At 48.2% G+C, this 19,820-nt stretch overlaps 1 protein-coding gene across 5 annotated transcripts in view; it reads right to left on the bottom strand.

Moving 5' to 3' along the window:
* Positions 1 to 19,820, bottom strand: part of LOC108003935 (solute carrier organic anion transporter family member 74D) — a 77,711-nt gene that overhangs the window by 46,881 nt on the left and 11,010 nt on the right. Inside the window, exon 1 of one of the 5 annotated variants that reach the window (XM_062079400.1) lies at positions 561 to 5,414. The exons of 2 other annotated variants lie outside the window; for them this stretch is intronic. The gene's annotated coding sequence lies outside the window, so the exon portion shown is untranslated. Of the gene's footprint in view, positions 1 to 560; positions 5,415 to 19,820 lie in introns of those variants that run through there. 2 more of the 5 variants (XM_062079402.1, XM_062079397.1) reach the window with 2 other exon arrangements.

Below are 19,820 nucleotides of genomic sequence, written 5' to 3'. Positions count from 1 at the left end.
GCTGAAAGAAATCGAAGGTGGTCGCAGCGGAGTCACTTTTGAGATAATACACGAGGAGAATTTCGTAACGAGAGAAGATTTCCCTCGTTCTGGAGAAGCGAAGAAAAGTGTGAAGAAATCTCCATGTTTCTTTTTTTTTGTTTTTTTGTTTTCTTTTTACATCGAGCATATAACCGAAGCGAGAACACGAACGAATTCTTTATTAAGAAAATAATATCGAAGCACGACGTTTCTCATATCACGCCCTTATTCGCGTCCTCTCTATTTCGAATTCGAACGATGTCTTTCTTTGCTCTCATTTCTCAAACGATGTAGACGATGAGAATTATACGCACGACGACTAATCGATCCTCTTCTACCTTCTAAAATCAACGATCGCTGTTAATGGCGGAGAGGAGGAGAAGGAATCGCGAATCTAGAGGGATGATCGAGACGCGTGAATCGAAAGGCGTCAACGTCCAACGTAGAAACGTGTCAGCGCTCACGGTCACGGCACAGATACGTCGTAGGTCAAGAGATCGCGGCGCGGTTTTGCAAAAAGGCAAAAAGTCGAAACGTACCTGTCATACACGCCGTTCTCTCGCTCCTTCTCCCGCTCTACATGTGGCTTCTCTTTCACGCTCTTTCTCGCTCTTTCTCTCTCTCTGTCCCCCTGTTTGGTCAGGGCCATGCGTCATCGGCGCAGAATCGCTGCGCTTTGGAGGAACGTGGACGGTGGCGAAGAAAGAGCGTAGCAGGGCCAGCGTAGACAGCAGCGAACAGCACCGTGCGCTCAGATATTTGGCGGGCTCGAAAATAGCAACAGCGTTGTCCTCTATGGTGTTCGCTGCACTCCCTCCCTTCCTTCTCCTCCTCCTCCTCCTCCTCCTCCTCCTCTTCTTCCTCTTCTTCTTCTTCTTCTTCTTCCTCTTCTTCCTCTTCTTCTTCTTGGTCCGCGCGCCACTGGCAGCCTCGAACCGCCCGGTAACTCGCTCGCTCGCTCCACCAGTTCGCACTTTTATATACCACGCACTCGTTCCCGCTTGTCACTTTGCTTTTCCGTTGTTGCGCGATGCGTCGTCGTGTCTCGTCGTTCCTTTCGGACCGTGTACTCGTCGTGCCTCGTCGCGATCGCCTTTCCGCGCCCTTCTCTCACTCGGTCACCAGCTGCGTGTATCTCCGGATGCAGCGAGCACCACTCGCCACTCGATTATCACGTCGATACCGCGCCACGACTATTTCCACCATTGGATAACTTGGAGTTACGAGTTTCCCCCCATCGAACACGTATCTTAAGCTTATCGAGTCGAAACAGTCACCAACCAGCCTTCCTTCCTTCCTTCCCTCCTTCCGTAAATTTTTCCCTCGATAAATCTCGCGGGAATCTATCGGTCTCCCAACTGGCCTCAACACTCGTCAACCATCGACCATTCCATTTCTCCTCTCTTCGGCATTCCTTCGCCTATCCTAATAACTAACCACCCGCTAGCTTCGATTCCCCGTAAGCACCGACATGTCTCTCCAAATATATATATATATCGTGCCGTGTACCGTGTAAAACGTAGAAACGAGACAAGATCGATTCACCCGTCCACGACGACGATACCACCTCTCCGAGGTATTTGGCAGTGATTCCAATTAATAATAATAATAATAAAAATAAAAATAATAATAATAATAATAGTAATAGCAATAATAAATTCGAGTAATAACCGGGTCGTGAGTCCCCTGTGTGAGTGTGTGTGTTGTGTGTTTATGTCCACTTGTGTCTCCCTCGCTCCGTTGCGCTCTCGCGGGTTCGCACGTGTACGCGGCTCGAAACGCAGGTATCGTTCGGCGAGAGCAGAGCGAGAGAGAAACGAAGAGATGCTCGCGGCTCCGCGGTTCGCGCGCGACTGACCGAGGGCGAGAGTCGTTATTGGGAGCAGAGCGCCGGTGAAGTCTGTTCGCCTCGGCTGCCGCCTCTCTCTCCACCCCCTGGTTGCCGCGTTGCACTCGCCCTCTCTCTCCACCCTCCTGCCGCCTCCACCGCCGTCAATCGCTTTTCCTTCTCTCTCCTCCTCCCCTTTTTCCTGTCTCTCCGACTCTCTCCCTCTCCCGACTCGTTCCGTCTCCTTCGCTCGTCCTCGCTCCGATCGTGCACCTCTTCTCTCTCTCTCTCTCCCTCCCCCCTCTCCTTCTCTTTCCACAGCGCTCACTCTCGGCTCCCGTTCGACGCAGAGCAGGCGCGAAACGAACGAAACCGAAACTTAAGCTCGGCTGTCGCCTCCTCCGTCGTCTCTTCTTGCGCCGCTGCTGGCTGCTTGCCGCTGATGCTGGTACTGCTGCTGGTGCTGCTGCTTCTGCTGCTTCTACTCTCCCTCTTTCTATCTCTATCCATCCGCGCCTCCTCCTCTTCCACGCTTTCCTTCTTACCTTTCTCCTCCTTCTCCCGATTCCTTCTCTCTCTCTCTCTCCGTCGTTCCTCGTCCGACCACAACACCACGGCCAAAAGAGCCTGGTGGCGTATCTCCTCGAGAAGAAGGGAAGGGGAGAGAGAGAGAGAGAGAGAGGGAGGGTTTCTCTCTACACAGGCCTCGTTCGAGTCGAAGACACTGTCCGAAACTGGTTGGAGAGATGGCCCGCCACTCGTTTCGGCATCGTAATCAACTGGCCAGACTGCTGTTCCACACGGCCACCCATCCCCTCCGCGATCATCGTTCTCACCCTACTTACCCACCCCTCTTCTTCTGCGTTCCAGACGAATCTCGGACGAGGGAATGAGTCCCTGATGCGCGTTTACGCGGCTCTCCGCGGGATCGGGATCCGAATCCTTGGCAGCTGCTCGATCGCCGCTCCAAAGATCCTGCCTCCTCCTCCTCCACCTCCTCCCCTCCTACCCTTCAATGGCTGCCAACGCCGCTGCGTTTTTGCGCTTTCTTCTTAACTACGTCTTGCCCACGGAAATCGTATCGTGCCGACCGTTTTAACGGGACGACCGTTTCGACTAGTATCGTCTTCTCCCTCCCCTGCCCCGATATTTCGTATGCAGAGAAGAGCCGTATGCGAGGAAGAAGAGGAAAAAGAAAAAGAAAAGAAAAAAAGAGAAAAACCGAAGAATTCGAGTGAAAGTAGCGTTTGTAACTCGTAACGCTGATCATAGCATCGCGCAGAAGTTGACTGGGGCTCGCGTAACTTTGCTATTTACGCTCATCGCTGCGGGACATTGTGCCTGCGTTTAAAATTTATCCGTAAATTGTACGGTACGATGCGACGGTATGCCGACGATCGTGGTCCAATCGATGGAGATCCGTTCCAGTGTAGAGCGTTATACTTCCTCCCCTCCTATTCCGTTCTTCGTGTATTTTCTTTTTTTTACCCATTTTGTTTTTTCTCTTTTTAAAATTTTTTATTTCCGCAATGAAACGAACGACGGAATTCGCGGCCGCACAGTTGCGCGCAAAGCAAGTAAACTCAGCGATGAAAGTCCTCCCATAGAAAGCGTAGAAAAGGAAAAAGCGACTTCCTAGCTACGATCAAATTACTTCCGATAGTACGGCAATGGAATTCAATTTCGTTTTCTGTTCCCAATCGGCTTGTTCGACTCGTAATCACCGATATTGTCCTTTGCGGTATTTTTCAAACCGCAAGAACCACGCTCACCGCCTTCCTTCGAAGTTTCCGTGTAAATTCGAGTTTGGATTCCACTCCTGGACCTTTACGTAATCATCGACCGTAACGAGACTCTTTCCCCAATCGGTGAGACAAGTTAAGATTAATTAAGAATATCCGTCGAGCGTGTCGTTATTTAATAAACACCGTTGATTAAGTCCCGAAAAAAGGCTCGGACGAGTGGACGCGCGTGAAATTATTCGAGATTAGAGGAAAGAGATTCCGAAAATGGAATATTTCGAAAGCGAAACGCGTGATCGATCGTTCGCCACGTACGTAATTTTAATCATCGCGCGATTATTAAGAGCGGCGATTCATTTCGATCGCTATCTCCACGAGATATTGTATCCGTGTACTTTTATCGCGGTCCGATGAAACTGCAACTTCCCCTTCGATGAATAGAAACGTTCGTTGTGGCAATAGCACGCGCGCGCCGCGATTTTAATCGAAGGGGGAACGCGAGCGAGACCTCCCCTTTAAATGTATTATCTTTTCGATACTTGTACTACACGCTGCTCGATCAACGGGCGTATTCGGCCTCGTGGTCGTTCGCACCTGCGAATTGTTCCAATCGGCTCGGATAACACGCGAACAAAGTGTAGCAAGCCCGACCCCGCTCTGAAATTGCCTCCAATTTTTCTCTCTCTCCCGGCCGAGAGAGACTGGAAAATCGAGGCGCAAAAAGCGTTTCGAAGCGCCGCGATACACTTTTGCTCCTTTCCACGCCGCACAATGCTCGCCCATCCTTTGCTGGTCATCCAACGCGCGGCGGATTCTTCTCGGCGCAACCGATTATCACGCACGCTGTATTCGTCCGATCCGTGAATGCCACTCGTTGCAAACCATGCGAATCGGTGCGTTTTCGCCGATCCAAGACGCGGCCACCTCGGCCCGATTTTACGCCAATTTCACACGATCCTTGTCTCGCTTCCAACGATTACTCCGCGATAAACAATATATACAAACGAAAAGAATACTATCAGGGATGATGGAAATTTTTTCCTTCGATAATTCGTGAGATTAACTTCAACTCAAATCGACGAAAGATACGGAAATAGAGGCGACTCTTTCGCATTTGCGAGATTCGATCGAGCAACGGAATTTTCGAGCATCTCGCGCGTTCTCTCGAATTAGTCAGCTACGTATACGAACGTATACGATTTTAGTTATTCACCGCAACGCTCTCATCGATGAAGACGACAACGGCAACAAATGATAACACGTGCCTGAGTCTCGATGCTCGACCGAGTCAAAATATTCGCAATAAAACGAGCATAACTTTATGAGCCTTCCCTCGTCTCTCTCTCTCTTTCTCGCGTCCTGTTGCGGATCGGGCACGATGGTTCGCGTGCCGATTGGCATTCAGCTCGTCTCGCCGCGGCAAAATGCGTTCGTACATGTATACGTGGATCCAGGCGCACGTAACGCAGCCAGCATGCGTCGACGTAACACGCCACACGGCTGTATGTATGTATGTAGACATCGACACTCGGGGGCCCCGGCTCGATTGAACGGCGGCGGCGGCGGCGGCAGGTATGCGTCGCGACGCGGCGCGACACGACGTGCGAGGAACCCGACGGTACCGTTATACGAACACCGTCCACAGAATCTTCTATAGACCGAGGAACGGAACACGGTGTGGATCCTGGTCGGACGAATATCGAACTTTCCCTTCTTTTCAGGGGAAACGGATCAAACAGCTCCTCCTCCCCCTCCTTCTCCTTCTTTTTCTTCCTTGGTTTAATCGTTGCTCCCCTTCCTCTCGTTCAAGATGCATCCCACGCGATGCTCAAGTTTTCCTCCATGCAGAAAAAGATTAGTTCCAAAGAGTCGAACATTAATTTTTGTTCGAGTCAAGTTTCGCGCTTTCTATCACTCGATCTCGCATCTGCCGACTTATCGATACTTGTTCTCCAATGGTTTCGCGAAACACGTGCGTTCGTCGTTTATTATAATGCAGATCGGAGAAAGAAAAGGGGGGGAAGGGAGGATCACGTTTCTTTTTTAATGGTAACCTGCACGTGAATCCTATTAACATAAATGAAAGGGTTACGCTCCGCATTCTGTAGCGAATGGGGATTGACCTTCGTCAGGATAATGCGACCTTGATACCTTCTATAAGAAATATCGATGTATGTATATATATAGGTATATATTTGTGGTAAGGGTAGTCACGTTCTCCTCACAAGTGAAAGGGCTACGAGATCGCCTATACCGCCGTTTCGAGAGTTTCGATCAACATTGGAAGAATCGGATTAACTGGATCAGAGAGCCCTACAGCTTCCAGGAAAACCGTTCGAAGAGGAATATTTTTGTAAATGAAAATTTATGCAATGGCTGGCCGAGACTCGAGAGAGAGGGAGAGAGAGAGGGGGTCTGTTAAAGATAGATGCAGATGCACAACGGAGGAATTAACGGCGGCTCCTCTGTATCAATTACACGCGGTATAATATACCAGGAAACGTCGAACAATTATTGTTGTCTGGCCCACATATTGCACCAAGCGGCCTGCAACATCGTCTGGTCGTCCACTTGGTCTTCATTGCACTTGTCGAAGGCTCGCAATTTTTGTCTCCCGTCTGTCGTCTAACGGGAACAACGGACGTGTTCCTTCACTTTCTCCATTTCGCCCATGTATTTTTACAATTAGTATTTTTTCCACGAATAACGGAACTAAACGGAAAAATTGCAAATCGCCTCGACGAGCAGCAGTATTTTATTCTAAAATCTGTGCCGACCGACGAGATTTCGATGCACGGAGGAGTACGGTAGCACACTTAGTAGCAGAGGCAGACCACTGTAGAAGGGCGAAGGAAATATTCGTGTCCCCTATTTAGATTAGTTGAGTAGTAGACGTCTCTACAATTAATTTGTTTATCGATAGGAACGACATCGTAGACCTAGACGAACGTTCATTGGAGCAAGCATGAAAACGATTAAGCACACGCGGCAGAAACAATTATGTCCGCGCATCAAACAGGGACCCGTCATCCCGCCCATCGACGCGGCCACCACCACCACCACCTATTTTTCCACTCGCGAAAATACTTTGGACTCGATAACGATTTACGGTGTATCATCGCTCCGCTATCTCTCCCACAACCACTTTCCATCTCTCGCCGCGCGTGTTTTGCAACACACGTTGCGTATGTTTCACAAGCTACACGAACCAGCTTATCATCGCTGCAATACTCTAATTTAAACCGATTGCCGATAATTTAGTCGGTCATCGAAGATCCCGTTTTTTCCTCCGCTCGAAGAAAAAGAAGAAGAAGAAGAAGAAGAAGAAGAAGAAGAAACGAAAAAAAGGAGAGGGAAAAGAGAAGAGAGAGAGAGAGAAAAAACGAAAACGATACCGAATGGCTGATGATTTTTTTCGTAACTCGACTCCGTAGAAAAGGAAAAAAATCCTCCCGATAAAAAACGATAAACGTCCGTCCGACTCGATTCGTCGAAACGTTGGTCTCCTTCGCGAGAACTCTTCTCTCCTTCTTTCTTCGTTCCATTTTATGCGTATCGAATCTCGACGAGTGACAACCACGCCGAGATAAACATTGATGAACCGTATTCGTGCGCGCAGTCGGTTGTGAAGAAATTTTCTTTTCTTTTTTTTTTCTTTTTTTCCCCTCTCGACTTTACGATTCTCGAATTTTTGAAACAGCGGCGGTAAATCGACGACGAGATCGAGGGAATGAAAAGAAGAAGAAGAAGAAGAAGAAGAAAGAAAAAAAGAAAGAAAAAGGTAGGGGAGGCAAGGCGAGCAGCGAGAAATGTATCGCGGTCAAAGGTATTCCGGACGGTGCATACGATATATTTTTGCGCCCAACTGCAGCACAAATACCGATAACGAGTCTCAGATTCTTATCTCCGATAGTCACAGCAGCGGGAACACTGGTCGTTTGCTCGTACTTGCGTCATCTTATCGAGAATTCAAACGAATTCATTTGCCGTTTCGCCGCGCATAATTCGCATCGCGGCCAACCGTATGATTTTCAAATGAGCGGCGGAGCAAGATGCTCCACCAGATACCGGTAGGAATCGGGCGGATCGAGACCGCTCGTGAATTCGGCCGGCTATCTTCATTGCCCGATTACGAAACAGCCGAGCCAAAAACCCGGCCCGGTGAAACTTTCTTGCCCCGCTAAAAAACCGTGACGCAATCGATATATTAATTACCGTCCACCGTGCTAAATCATTTCACCATGTTTTCCGCCGACAATTCCGTTGCGCAATCCCGAAACGGCCATCTCTCAGCGACGCTTGACCGAAATTCGGCGGAAAGGTGTCGCCCGATTATTCATGTGAATGCATGCGACCAAAAGACTGAGCCGATCTCGATCAATCTCGTCGCGATCGCGTATCGCTTCTCGCCAAGGAAAGGAGACATCGCGGCCTAGATATCGATGCGAATCTTCAACCACCGTCTCGCCCCGCCCATTGCGCAATTACGAATCGAAGGCTCGACGGACACATCGAGGATACGAATCGGCCGATAAGAATTGGCGGAAAGTCGATCTATTCGGAGAACGCGTCGGTATCTGCTACGATCGCATACTCTGAATGGTGGAAACGCGCAAGAAACACGCGATATATCGGCGATGAAACGCGGGTGTCGGCGAGGTGCAAATCAACAGGTGAACGATCGGGGATCGCTATCGGCGAATTCCGTGCGAAGCGACGGATCTGGGTCCGCCATACGGTGCGTAATACGGCGCGATGCCGCCGTAGTCTATTGGAAAATTAGATCCAATCTAACGCGGCCAGTCTCACGCTCGCGCGCGAGGCGGACAGGCAGAAATTACGAAACGCGTATGTTCCATGCAATCTCTAAACGGCACAATGGGGTTAACCCGTGCAGCGTATATTAGGCCGAGGAACGAGGAAGAGCAGTGACCCCTCTACGAGGAAGTGATTAAGCGTCCATAACGTTTAACGGCGTGTATGGATTAACCCGATTAACTTATTCATTCGGAGAGCAAACGAGGCTGATCGGAGCTGAGTGGAGCCGCCACGGCTGAGATCATGATCCGATCGTCTCGCGAATCGAGGGGTGATCGCAGCGAGGATCCACTCTCTTTCATCGACACTCCTCCTCCGTCAATTTCGATCCTCGATCCCTCTTCGTCGTAAAACCGTTTAAGCTTAATGGAGGAGAAGACAAAAAGATAAGCTTGCGTTGTTGCGATTTAAACCTGGTTTCGTGAATTCTGGAATTCCATCGCGGGCAGTGCAACGTCGGCCTTAATTAATCGCGATCTTTACGTATATACGTGTAAGGGTGTTGGTCCTGGCTCGATATATTTCGTTTATCCCTTCCGAGAAGGCAATTATGCCTGAATTAGTGAATTAGTCGTCGCTTGCCATCTTCGTGTATCGTCGAAACTGGATTCGAATCTCTACTTTCTTCCACTTTCCTTTCGTTTTCGTTTGTAGAGCATTATTAGGAGGGGGGGACGAAATTCGTTTCGAATTTTCGAAATGGAAAGTATCAGAATTCGGCCTCGTTCTTCGAGATCCGGCAGATCTCGCTCAAATCTCCCCTTAATCATCCCTCCCCTCTTCCTCCTCGTGAAACTCGTCCTCCCGCGCCGTCTCTCCGCTGGCTGCTTAGAAATGTAACCTTAATTCGACATTGAAATGTGCATCCTGTCGGCTATATTTAAATGTATGAAAGTTAGCTCGCACGTATCACGCATCGGGCATCGAGACAGATTGAATAGACAAATTCGATCGACCCCGTTTCGAAATACGGCCTCGCCAACTACGCTCCACTCCGCTGCTACAATATCCGTTATTCGAATCCGTTGTTGCGGGAAAAATCGAAATTCAATCGTGTGCCTTAAGTAAGCGTCTGCCGTGATTCTTTTCGCCGAGCCTGAAGAAGAATCGATTCACACGTCGACACGTTGGGGAGGGAAACGTCCTTCGTCCGAAGAAACGAATTAAAGAGGATGCTTAAGCTTTGAGTTGAATCTCATGTTTCAACGAGTACTCGAATAATGGGGGGAACGTTTTCGATTTTCGAGAGATTCGTCAATATCTTCTACCGCGACGATTCGAGGCGAGATGGATCGGTGGAGGAATCAAAAGTGTTTCGATTGATTCATCTTCGAAGTTGGAATCGTTAGGAGGCGAATTTGTGAGGAAGCCTGTAGTACGTGACGCGATTGGCCAGCTGTTTTCGCCTTGTTTTCGAATTTCTCGGTCGGTCGAGCTCGCTGAATTATTGATGAGCCCGATTGGCTATGCCTCTACGTAAGGAATTCAGATATTATTCGTTCGGCGCGGTTGCGAGAGAGAGAGAGAGAGAGAGAGAGAGAGAGAGAGAGAGAGAGAGAGAGAGGCGCAAGATCTCAACGTGAACGCCGTCCATCTTGACCAAAGTCCAAACCAGGGCTACTGATTTCCGGACGAGATAAAGCAGCCTTGGCTTCTTGGTGACAGAAAACGCGGGAAACGAATGCGTCTCGAAGGAATTTCGGATGGAATCTTAATCGGCCGAGAGTATTTTAAGCCGAACATCGGCGGATATGCAGCAAAGATCCGAGAATACCGTTTAACCTTTGACACGACATGGAAAGGGCGGTCGAACGGTTTCACGCGTTTCGACGATATCACGAAGAAATCGAACAACAAGTCGAAATCGCGGGTAAAAATAAAATAATCTCCGCGATTGAAAAGAATCGAGTTGAAAAAAAAAAAGAAAAAAGAGAAAAAGAGAAAAAGTTTTCCAATAAATATTTGAACGACGATCGATAAATCTTTAAATTGCTTAAAAAAAAAAGAAAAATCTATGCTACGAAGCGAGGTTGTTCGCTCGCTCCCTAAGAAGGAATAAAAGCTCTGTGCGATGGGCAACATCCCCAGCGAGGCACATCGATCACGATGCTCGGGCAAGGAACAAGATCAGACCGATTCCTAGTCCAACTGGTCCAGCTAGGGTTCCATGGAAAGACGTTTAAGGTCTGGTACGCCACCCCTCTTGCTGCGGCAAGGGACGAGAGAGAGAGAGAGAGAGAGAGAGAGAGAGAGAGAGAGAGAGAGAGAGAGAGAGAGAGAGAGAGAGAGAGAAGACGAAAAGGAAGAACGAAAAGAAGGATTGGCTAGGGGGCGAGGTAGAGCGGGACAGCGAAACGCGAAGAGGAGGAAGGATATAGGCGTGTTGTATATAGAAAAGCGGTGCTGCGCCGTGGATAGAGCGACAGTCGACCTTGTCTCGTGACGTCACCGACCGTCTAGACGAGATCCACCGCTTTCAATGTCCCCCATTCTCCCCCATTCTTGGATTAAATTCGAGAACTAAAAAACTCAAAACGAGAGCCACGACGACGACGACGACGACGACGACGACGACGACGACAACGACGACGACGACGACGAGCAACCCGATCCACCCGGATTCACTGGATTCCCCGCATTAATTTCGACGACCTTGTTCCCGCTGCTGGCTCTCGCCCTCGCCCTAGTCCTAGAGACTTCTCTCCTCCTCCTCCTCCTCCTCCTCTCCTCTCAAAGGGAGCGTACACCTCCTTCGACCGTTTATCCTCCAGCATCGTCACTCGTTGCTCCACTGCCACGCTAAACCTTCTTCCACTCTTCTACGCCCTTGCCCTACCGCCTTCCCCAGATGCACAACCGCTGCCTCTACGTCTCCCGTCGCCGCTCCACCCTTTTCAGCCTCGCCCTTTACGGCGTAGTCCGCTCCTCTCCTTCCTCCTTCCTCTCGATTGTTTCGCGCTTATTCCACGATAACAACGACCAACACGAATCATTTCCTCTCCTTTCCCATTTCATTCCCTTCTTTCATTCGTCCTCCATTCGTTCTCTCGCGAATTTATTCGGACGCGATTGCGCTCTTTCTAACGTGGACAGCGTGGATAGGAGGGAAGGGGAGACGTGATTCGAAACTTACGAACGATGGTGTTCACGTGAGCACGAGAGCAGGTGGTAAGAAAAGGGTAGCACTCCAACACCCTGGGCGAAAGAGGAAAGGACTTTCGAGGATCCTGTTGCCGACGGTTGCACCGGGGATCCCTCCTTTCGCCGCCGCGTAGAAACGTAGCGTGCTTTCCTGTCGAGGTTAAAGTGCCGATCGATGTACGCACTCCTCGACCACACCCGTCGATGTTCCTCCTTTGGCTGGCTTGCCGAACTTCGAAGAATCGATACTTGAATATCGCGTCATTGAATATCGAATAGGTATACGCGGATGTGCTCGGGGAATATTACGTGGAACGGTAATGGTATTCTCGGTCGAAACTTATCTTACCTACCGCTTTATTAATCACCCATCACGGTTTTTCTTTTTTTTTCCCCCGCAATTTTACTTCCTAACGGATCCGAACAGATAGCGAATTATAATCCGTTCTTTTTTATCTTTTAGAAAGAACGGATTCGTTCGAAGAATAATTGTTTTTTAATGAGGTTGAATCACGAACGCGACATTTGTCACGTTGTTGGATGTCAGAACAATGATTGCCTCCGGTGGTGGTGGTGGTATACTCGACTTTCTCGACTTAATAAATTAGCGTGAATTTAAATGGGCATCGTGTTACACACACTCGTCGTCGATAGGCGTGGTACATACTTGTTCTGAATTACAACATTTTTCTATATTAATACTCCGCTTTCCTTCCACCGATAAAAGATTGCTTGCGCAACACTCGATACGCGATTGCGATACGATTGATTATTAACATAAAAGTGCATTGAACTAGGAAACGCGAAGAAAATCGGCGTCCTCGCTCGTATCCTGATCAACGATCTACATACATACGCGCGTGCATACATAAACACGCTCGTACTGAGCTCTTTTATCGAGAGAGCGGAGAAACGAATTTGCGCGATCCTCGAATCGAGCGGTCGCGTTTTTTTTCCTTCCTTTCCTTTTCTTTTTCCTTTCTTTTTTTCTTTTTTTTAAAGGAGACGGGGACGCAAAGAAGCGTGTTACGCATCGCACGCTATTGGACACAATTAGGTGGCGAGCATGCACGTACGAAATAGCTGTTTGCACGACTGATGCGTCTCGTCAATTGGTTTTAAATCTCACGACGAGGTTTGCCCTTCGGGCTGCTCCACCAGGGGTCACGGTTAAGGTCTGGCCTGCAGTGTCGAATCATTTCGGCCGTGTAAGTCGCTACTTCTTAAACGAGCCAATCACGCTTTCAATTTTATGCACCGAGCCACGGTCGAGGTGACATCCTTGAAACGTTGTTAATCTTTGCTCGCCCGAATGACGTTCGCTTTCGAACTCTCTACGCGATAGACGATTTCTTCGATCGCATTTTTTACAATCGTGATCATCGTTCGGGCGACGGTGGCGACCGTCGAACTTTCCATGGAAAATTTATTTAAAAAAGAAACTTTAAACCCGCGTCAAAAATTCACCACTTTGCCTTTCTTTTCCTTCGTTTCAATCGGATCTCGCGAAAATATCATATGCAGTGAAATTATTGGGGAAAAAGCAGCGAGGATGATGCACGATCGGTGCATCGGTACTCTTGGAGGCCAGCTGGTGGAGAAAGCAGGATCGATTTTCGAAGAGGAGAGGGCCAAGAGAGAAAGGGGGTTGGCCCGCGCGATCGCAGCCGCACTCGAGCCAAGGTTTATTCCTCGATCCGTTCCAGCAGGGGTCGCGGTTAAGGTCTTGGCGGCAGTGTCGGATTATTTTGGACGGGCATGTAGGTCAGAGATGGCCAGGGCTGAGAGATAGCGCAGCGCGGGAGCGCGTCTGGCCCGGGATCTCGCATATTAGCGGGCCAGATTGAAACACAATCGACTTAACGAAGCGAATCATCCACGACGCCGCGACGAGGGCCAAGGGCGAATCTCTTTAAAAGTCTGATTCACCTGTTTGCTCTGACCTCTCTTACGCGCGATCATCATCTCTGACCACCTCGAGTCAGAGAACGAGTCCTCACCCGAATGGGAATGGGAAAGAAAGTTGAGAGGGAAGGAAGGAGAAAAAAGAAAGAAAGAAAGAAAGAAAGCCAATCAACGATGATTGATATAAACCGATTTAATGGCTCGTCCTCGATAATGGACGACCGCCCCCCCCGTCGGTGCATGCCTCGCGACCTATCGCATGTTCGCGATCCAATTCTCGGGGGGGTTTCGGGGCGAAAAACGGAACGAGACCGTCGTATCCAAGAAAAATATTCCATCGTGGAATAAATTGAAGTGGATGTATCATCGGGGGGGGATAAACAAGCTTATCGCCTATCTATATTTTTCATCCGTCCAATTGACACCGTTTTCGCGCGTTTAAAGTAAAAGACCGCCCACATGCCGCGGCTCGATCTTGGTTACCGATATCAGCGACATTATTTGCATTCCAACACGGCCGGTTCCGATACAAGCGACGTATACGCGAGGATACGCGCGGCCTCTGTATCGTCAATCGCGATCACGAGGCAACAAAAACCGAATGCATCATATGAAACGTCTCTTTTAAATATCGCGTCGCGTCCCGATTCCCTCCCCGAGTCGATATTTCAACATCGCGAAATCCGACGGGAGAGGCGGAGGGAGAAGCGAGGTCCGTGTCCTCGTTGGTAATTCATGAATCGTCCAACCATCGGGCGTCATCGTTTCGCGGAATGTGATCGCGGCCGATATTTTAAATAGGCTTGACCTTTGATCGCGCCACGATAAAGAATAAATTCCGCTTAATCGCGAGAAAAAATGGGGGGAGAATTTATATATATATATGGAAATTGCGTGTCGTAGTCTAAAACTTGCGATCGTTCGGAACGGATCGTCCGAACAAATTGATCCCTCGATTCATGGATCGTCGTAAAGTTGTCGAGAGAAAAGAGAAAAGAAAAAAAAGACGAGGATGCGCGGAAAAACTTTGACAAATACAAGAATGAACGTTGATTTAATAATACCAGGGAATCCCTAGCCTGCTCTCCCCTGCGCGCCCCCCATTTCCCTCTCCGGTTCTCCTCAACCGCGGATATTCTCGAAAATAGTCGTCCCGTCCCCCCTCGCCGGAATACGAAAATATTCCGTCCCCTCCCTCCCGATCGGTACACGTGCATATTATCGTCTCGGCCACGTTGTTGTGTTAAACGATTTATACAGAGGTGATTTATGGGCCGCGATATATAACGTACCGATGCGCCATTACTTGTCAGATTAACGGGATACTTCGCACGGATTTACTCGTAACCCGCGCGTTACTTTTTTGCCGCGCCGCGACGAATAGAAACACACCGCTAACTATGTAGTAAAATAGCCGGGGGACGAACGGAAACCAGTGACAGTCCATAAACGTTTGAGTTTCGAGAAACGAACGGGGAGAAGATTTTTACTGCCGTCATGTCCCGAACATCGGCTGGTCAAAAGTGAAATTCCCTCTCGAGAATTTATCGCTCGTTGTGCAACGAGCACGAAGCCGTTAAGCCGTGGGATTAAGAGATTCGAATTAATAAGAGAATGAAAAAAGAGAGAGAGAGAGGGAGGGGAAAAGGAGAAATCGGAAAGTGATCGGACACGAAACCGAGTCGTCACGATTTCCTCGATCCGAGTGGAAGAAGAGTGGAAGAAGAAGAGCGCGACGACGCGTGCATCGAAAATTAACTCGACCGACTAATTCTTGACCCAGTCCCAGACTGGGTTCCCGTGTTTCGTTCCCAGAATCGAGTGGCGAATCAAAAGTGAGAAAATAGAAAATGACGAGAGGATCGACGATTCCCGGTGGAAGAATGGCGCCGATACAAAGTTGCTCGGCGGACGAGCGGCGATCCCGGGAAGCTCCACCTCGCGAGAAGCTATGAGGCTGGAATACGCGAAGTAACCAACTATTAGTAACCCAGACTTTAGTATTCCCGTGATGTCGTCTCGTACGAGACTTCCTCATTCCAGAGTTGAGCTATTGTGAACCTCTCCCCCGCCCCCGCCTCCCAACTGCTTCTTCTCTCTTCATTTTCTTCCTTCTTTCTCCTCCTCCTCTTCTTCTTTTTCTTCTTCTTCTTCCCCGGTTTTTCCATCTTACTCCTCTTCTTCGTTTTCTCCTTCTTCTTCTCCTTTTTCTTCTTCTTCTTCTTCTTCTTTCTCCTCCACCTCCATTTCTGATGTCGTCGCTACTTCATCCTCAGTCTAATCGCGTTACTCTCGCGATTACGTGTACGCTCATCTCGAACGTTGTTCACGGTGTTCGCAATCACGTTCCCTTCCCCGCAATTTTCCACCGGTTTCCACCCCTTTTCCCGTTTTAACTGCCTCGTTCCGTCTCGCGTGACTTCTCCAACCCCGTTACCTCTCCTTGCCGACGACTCGACGAGTAGAAAACGGCTTTGTACGTATGTCCGAGTCCATTTTCGATCAGATTCTCGCGCCAGCAGTGAGAAAACGCGGGTTTCGCATTCTTGGAAGGGCGCGTGCAGATGTATCGATAAGTCACGATCCCGGCGGATCAAACCGAAACGTGGAAAAAGTTTTCAATCTACGACGGATTGATCGTCAACAATCGAACAACAATTGCCCCGAGCCGATAGACGATTCCTCTTCGCTAGCAGCCGCGAAACGATTTTTCATCTTTCCTTGCTGGCCACCAACCTTCACTCTAACTTCTTAGCTAAGCAAATACCGGTTAACAAGGCTGACTTGGTCCGAGGAGCGGTCCCGTTAATCTTAAAAACACAATTCATTCCCCGCTAAAATTACCATCGTAGAGCAAACCGCGCGTGAGAAGTTCCAGGAAAATGAATCTAGGAACCGAAACCGATTTACAACCGGTTCCTTTTCGTTATTTCCTAGACGAAACTGGGAGGGGGGAGGGGGGGCAGGGAGAGGAGGAGGATGGTGGGGAAAACCTGTCGCGTTCACGGCAATGCAAAACGACACGTGCGATCGAAGGACAGAAGCCCGATAATTTCTTCGACTCGACGCTTACGTACCTTATCGTCGATACCACTACGATGATTCCATCTTTTGTCGTTTTATCGGCCAAATGTGGATCACGATCCGCGTTTAATGCACGTGAGAGAAATAAAATCGAAAATAAAACCGTGTCGCTTTTGCGCAAGAAAAAAAAAATATTTTCGTTCGAACATCGTTTCAATTCTGATTCTGATCGAAAAAAATAGACTTTTGACAAAATTAAGTAAATAACGCACGCGTTTGAACGACGAGGATGTATACACATATATATGAAAATTTCTCTGAAAGGGGGATGAAAAATATTAAGTTTTAATCTCGAGTAAAAGGATACTTTTAGATAGTATGACGTAATGGGTTAACCCTTTCGAGCTGAGAGGAAGCTATATTTCCCCCCTCCCTCCCTCCTTCCTTTTATTTTTAATATATTCTAAAAGCTTGGGCGTGTAATATTCTTGAAAATTGAAGAGAATGCATCAACGGGAGGGAAAAAAAGAAAAATAATTGCCGCGAGTAGCGTGACACGAGGTCGGTGAAGAAGAGGGTTGTTTCCCTCGTTAACGATTCGCGTTGTGCAACCGCATTAAGAAAATTGACGAGCCATTGACGTCGATTAAACTCGTAATACAACGTTTTAGAAATCTCGTAATGTCACCGGGATGATCGATGACGCGAATTTCTGAAAAATTATCGTTACGAGAAGAAGAAGAAAAAAGATGAAATTTTTTCGCAGAACTTTACCCTTCTTGCGACTCCTTTAATCGTCGATGACGAAAGTTGACCCACTTAACAAAGTAGAGAAAAAAAAAAAAAAAGGAAAAAATCAACAAGACACGATCGACGCGCGTGAGACGAAGTAAGAGTCGAAGGAAAAGTTAGATACATTGTGATAATGATCCCCGTGTATCGTAATACGATCTCTGAATCGGACGTCATTACGATGCTAATTTTATAGCGAATAAATGGTATCTTTAAGGGGGAATATTGAAATCAGGTACAATTGAAAAAAATGTTAATTGGTAGGGAGAGCGTAATCGAATGCAATATTCGTTGAATATTAGTATGGCGAGGGGGCTCGTAATTATAATGATTCAAAAAACAAATACGTATACGGATTTTTCGTTCCTCGAAACAAACGAGATCGAGCTCGTTCCATTTCTTTCTTTCTTTCTTCTTTTTTTCCCCTCCCTTCGCGAGAAAAGGATTTCTTCGCGGATGATCGTAATATTCTTGCAACTTAACGATCGATATCGCCGTTAGCGAACTCCGTTTCATTGCGGTGTGACGTGACGGGAGAAAGGAAGCGTGATCGGAGTAGAAATTACTTTAGATGGAAAGCAGCCGGTGAAGAGAGCGCTTTGAAAAGTTTTGCGAGGAACATCGACGACGGGGAAAGTAGATGAAAGTATTACGTGTTCAAAACTCCCTCCCCCTCGTCCTGGGAAATAAATGGCCAGAGATTTACGGTCTCGCGCGTTCCTACTAGTTCCAACAGGCGTCACAAACAACGCCCACTTCTCCAATATCATTTCTCCTGTATACATTCCGCGAATCACATTGTAGCTCCGCGTATATATCCTACGTCTTTTTTTTACGCGGCCAACTTTTCCCTCCCCCCTCCCACTTTACTTTCCGTTCCATATATTTTCCATTTATTCTTTCTTGTTTCTTTCTTTTTTCTTTTTTTTTTTTTTTTACAACTTTCAATGTAGAAAATCGGGAAAAAAAAATTAGCGATCTATTCTTCGATCGGAGAAAGCCACGTTATCGTCCTAGTTAAAAATCTCTGCCCCGTTTTTCTCGTTCGTTCGAAAAAAATCTAATCGGTTAAACCCCCACCTGGAGGTATGTACATCCGTAACAAATCGTAATTCAATGACACTTTTCATTGGCGAAACGATCGAACGGATGGGAAAAAGGGAGGAATGATCGGTGCCCCACGAAATTCTCATCGCACGATTTCTCACCGTGGTGCGCGCCTGTGACCGTGAATTCGCGAACGGAACTAGGTTATCGACGGCACCGAGTTTTCCCCCCCGAGTTTTCGAGGAGCGAGGGGGCGATCGTAGCAGGAAAGTCACGCCGCCGCAGCTCGTCTCTCTCTCTCTCTCTCTCCCTCTCGTATTTCTCCGTGTGCATCGCGTGTGGGAAGATGACAATGCACCGGTGGCCTCGCGCCCGATACGCCTTACGCGGTTACGCTCTCGCAGCCCCGGGGAATTCTCCTCTGCACGAGCGCGTGTAACTCGCGCACCATCCTCCCCTCCCTCTTCTCTCCTCTCCTCTTCTCGCGTCTAAGATTCGCGCATTGATATTCCAACATATTCCAACGGGATCATCCTATCCCCTATCCTATGCATCGGCCGTTCTTTTCTCCTTCGAAGGATGATCGATCGGTCGCCGTCTCCGTTTTTTTCTCGAAAATCGCTCGAAACGCGGCACCCTTTCCCTCCGTTTCTTCCACCATCGCTCGACCGTGGGTGGAAAAGTTAACGAAGTCGTGGGCGATCGTGAGATAACCCTGGCAAATGCCTCCTCCCATCTGCGTTCGTTCCATCTATTATTTCTCGCCTAATTTCGTTCGAGTTATACTATGCGAGAGTTTTTGCTCGTTTAGGATTATACATTTGGAAAACATTGAATGAGAAAAGAGGCCTAGAAGAGGAATATGCAAATCGAGAAACTACTAGATTCTTTCCAATGCGACTCGTGCCCGGGGTCATCGATTAAACCGAAGGAATTATCGTTCGACGGGCTCGTTCACGTCCCGTCGTATTGTTATTCCCGTGACGACTGCCACGGGCCTGGCAGATACCCAGTTTTTCTATTAGAGCCAGCGTCAAACCTTAGGAATGTCTTCTACCAGGACAGGCCTGCCGGTCACATTTCCATTCGCACATCTCATAATCCCCCTCCCCTCTCCTTCCCCTCACCCCGATCAGCCATTGTGCCGTTAACGCGCCACACACATCGCTAAAAAATTTGTCTCTTTTCAAAAAGAGAAATGATGAGCGTTAACCCATGATTCCGTTACGACGGGTCCAAAATACAGGCGAGAAACACCGCCTGTTAGATATTCGATGAAAAAAAAAATTCACATCGGTAATTAATCCTTTTTTGATTGAACGGAATTCGAGATCTCGTTTCTTTCTCGAGAGGAAGAGCTGCTTCAACTGTTTCGACGAGAACAATTTTGCGGAAAAATTCGAAACGACCAATCGGAATGAAATGAAATGAAATGTTCAATTTTCTCCGGTCGAAAGGTGAAAAGTAATTGAGAAAAAGAAAAGTTACGCCGGTATTCGGAA

This window comes from Apis cerana, linkage group LG9 (assembly GCF_029169275.1).
Source record: "Apis cerana isolate GH-2021 linkage group LG9, AcerK_1.0, whole genome shotgun sequence".
In the NCBI taxonomy this organism is placed as follows: domain Eukaryota; kingdom Metazoa; phylum Arthropoda; class Insecta; order Hymenoptera; family Apidae; genus Apis; species Apis cerana.
This window is presented reverse-complemented; position numbering and strand designations above follow the sequence as displayed.